The 3562-nt window shown below is 40.8% G+C and overlaps 1 non-coding gene across 1 annotated transcript; it reads left to right on the forward strand.

Moving 5' to 3' along the window:
• Positions 1 to 2943: 2943 nt before the first annotated feature.
• On the forward strand, positions 2944 to 3050 carry LOC121211909 (small nucleolar RNA R71). The gene has a single exon (XR_005907126.1). It is a non-coding gene; the product is annotated as a small nucleolar RNA R71 (small nucleolar RNA).
• The last annotated feature ends 512 nt before the right edge of the window (positions 3051 to 3562 follow it).

A 3562-nucleotide genomic window follows, 5' to 3' on the forward strand; every position in this document is an offset into this window, starting at 1 on the left:
TGGTGTGGGTAAGCATGAAATCTATGGAAACAAGAAAAATGGATGAATGTAGCAAAATGTATTGACTAAGATGACAAATTTCTTAACAAAGAGCATAAGTATTCTATCATTACAACCATGATTATTTACTCAAAATAAAACCTTAATATCATGAAATAAGTAAAAGAATGAAGAGAATAGAGGGGAAAAAAAGAACAAATACAAGAGGGAGGAGCTTTGGGTTGTCGAAAGTGGTGCTATGGTCGGCGCACGGGTGTGGCAGGTAGGGCGTGTGAAGTTGCAGTGGCTAGGGTTAGGGATTTTGGGGAAAGGAGTGATGAATAGTGAGTGGTATATATAGATTTGGGGGCACATGGCTGTGGGGTAGGCCCGTGTGCCCTAATTTTTGTCCGCGTGTTTCGCAATTTTTAAATTTGGGCACGTTTGGCATTCGGCCCATGCCCATGTCCCTTGGGTGTGTGGGTGCACACGACCGTATTGCACGGTCGTGTTCTGCTTCGTTCGCTTCTCCCACGCCTGTGTATGAATGTCCACGCCGGTGGTATTTTATCAGTCTTGAGCAGGGTTGATGGGCACGGGAGTGTCGTACGCTCGTGTTAAATCTTCAGTTTCAACCACAGGTTATTGACACGGGTGTGTCGCACGCTCGTGTTGGTTTGACAGACTCGCCCACAACCACATTGCACGGCTGTGGCAACTTATCGCATCCCATGTTAAGGAAAAATTTCCCCTATTTTCACACGGCTGTATCGCACGATCGTGTCTCCTACCATGGTGTGAGCACGACTTAAGGCACGCCCGTTGCGCCGCCGTGTGGATTAGAAAACCTGTGTTTCAATGACTCAGTTAGTTATTAGATGTCAAAAACTAAAATTTTAAAGAACTTAACATCGTTAGTGGTCGGGTTGCCTCCCTAGAAGCGCTTATTTATAGTCTAAGCTCGACTTACCTTTCTGTTGCATGGTTATGGTGGTGCGAGGAGTTTACACTCCTCATCCCTGCTATCGATTTTATCAACATAAGGTTTAAGACGAGTACCATTTACCTTAAAAGTGCCGAATTTGGGATGAATTACCTTGACTGTACCATATGGGAAAATACTGAATACCATAAGAGGGATTGCTCTGTTAGGTTCAGAAGTGGCAAGTAAAGGGTCTGCTGCATCTAGCAGTACTTTGTCTCCAACCTTAAGTTGATTTGGTGAGATATTGAGCGCGTCATGGTGTGGTTTTGGTTTATCATGTGTCCTCAGTTTATGTGTCTGCCATTCATCTAGTTCCTCAATTTGTAGCCTTCGTTCTTCATAGATAGGTCCTTTGTTATTATTCAAACATGGCTCAAGTGTGTTTTTTGAACGTGTTTCTTGCCAGGAAGGTTTCACCACATGATCAGTTTTAATAGTATGATTTATACAACCACCTTCAATTTTCGATGTGTTACTCGGATTACGAGCTTGAAGGATGACTGTTTCGTCTCCCACACGAAGTGTGAGTTCACTTATGCTAACATCAATTATTGTTCTAGCAGTTGCTAAAAACGGCCTCCCTAAAATTAAAGGAACGTTACTGTCCTCCTCTATGTCTAGAACAACGAAATAAACTGGGAATATAAATTTGTCAATTTGAACGAGTACATCTTCAAAATACCCCTAGGAAATCTGATTGTTTTATCGGCTAATTGAATACTCATCCTAGTTTTTTTGGGTTTCCTATGACCTAGTTGTTTAAACATTTTATAAGGCATGACATTGATACTAGCCCCCAAATCAGGCAAAGCATTATTAACATCTAAGCTACCAATTAAACAAGGAACCATAAAACTCCCTGGATCTTTTAATTTGTTGGTCAGCTTATTCTATAGTGCAGCTGAGCAAACCGCATTTAGTTCCACATGCGACGCCTCATCCAACTTCCGTTTATTTGTTAATAGCTCCTTTAAGAATTTGACTGCGTTCGGCATCTACGAAAGAGATTTAATAAATGGTAAGTTAATATGTAATTTATTTAAAAGTTTAAGGAATTTACCAAATTGCTCGTCTGAGTGGTCTTTCCTTGTCACATTTGGGTATGGTACATGTGGTTTGTACTCTTTACTTACCTGTTTTTGTTCATTGTGGTCCACCTCGCCTTTACCTTTACTTACCACAGTCTCTTGCCTCGATTCTGGTTGAGGTGCAACTAACCCTTCCTCATCTTGAATGGTAATTGTGTTGAGGTGTTCCCTTGGGTTAGATTCTGTGTTCCTCGGAAGGCTACCTTGTGGTCGTTCAGATATTAATTTGGCAAGTAGTCCTATCTGAGTTTCGAGCCCTTGGATCGATGCTTGTTGATTCTTAAGTGCTGTCTCGGTATTCTAAAAATGATTTTCTGACACTGAGATAAATTTTGTTAGCATCTCTTCAAGGTTTGATTTTTTCTCTTGTTGGTAGTGTGGTTGTTGGAAGCCTGGAGGTGGTGGTGGTCTTTGATTTCCTTGGCCTCCCCATGAAAAATTTGGGTGGTTCCTCCAACCTGCATTGTAAGTGTTACTATAAGGATTATTTTGAGATCAAGGATTATTACCCATGTAATTTAACTGCTCGTTCTCTATGTTGTGGCCATAGGGTGGGTATTCTGAATTGCTTGATCCACCTCCACTTGCTTCGCACTGCATTATTGGGTGAAACTGTGAAGAGCTAAGAAAACCATCACTTTTTCTATTCAAAAGTTCTACCTGATTAGAGAGAGCATTGTGACCGAATCGACGTTAAATACGTCGGCTGTTTTCGTTGGTTTTGTTCTCATGACTTGCCACTGATAATTATTCAGTCACATCTCTTCTATAAATTCATAAGCATCCTCGGGTGTCTTATTATTGATAGTTTCTCCAGCAGCTGTGTTAGTCATCTGTCTAGTCGAAGGATTCAGGCCATTGTGAAACATTTGAACCTGTAGCCAGAGTGGTAACCCATGGTGAGGGCATCTTCTTAAAAGGTCCTTGTATCTCTCCCATATATCATAGAGTGTTTCTAAATCCATCTGCACAAAAGAAGATATATCATTACGTAATTTGGCTGTTTTAGCCGGTGGAAAATATTTTAATAAAAATGTTTCGGTCATTTGTTCCCAAGTAGTGATTGACCCTCGTGGTAACAAGTTCAACCACTGTTTAGCTTTGTTTCTCAATGGAAAAGGGAATAACCGAAGGCGAATGGCATCATCAGAAATGCAATTGATTTTAAAAGTGTCGCAAAAATCTAAGAAATTCGCCAAATGAGCGTTTGGGTCCTCGTCCTGCAAACCATTAAACTAAACAAACTGTTGGATCATTTGAATGGTGTTAGGTTTCAGTTCAAAATTATTTGCAGCAACAGCAGGCCTAACTATGCTCGATTCAATTCCTATTAAAGAAGGTTTAGCATAATCATACATGGTACGCGGAGCAGGATTCTGATTAGCTGCAATTGCAGGAGGTAGCAAATTTCCTGGTTTTCAACCATCTCCTCGGTTGTGGTGTGAATATGTCCTCTTGTTCTTCCTCTATGTATCTTAAGCTTTGCCTTATTTCTCTTCAGTTTCTGCGA

This window comes from Gossypium hirsutum, chromosome A12 (assembly GCF_007990345.1).
Source record: "Gossypium hirsutum isolate 1008001.06 chromosome A12, Gossypium_hirsutum_v2.1, whole genome shotgun sequence".
Lineage (NCBI taxonomy): Eukaryota > Viridiplantae > Streptophyta > Magnoliopsida > Malvales > Malvaceae > Gossypium > Gossypium hirsutum.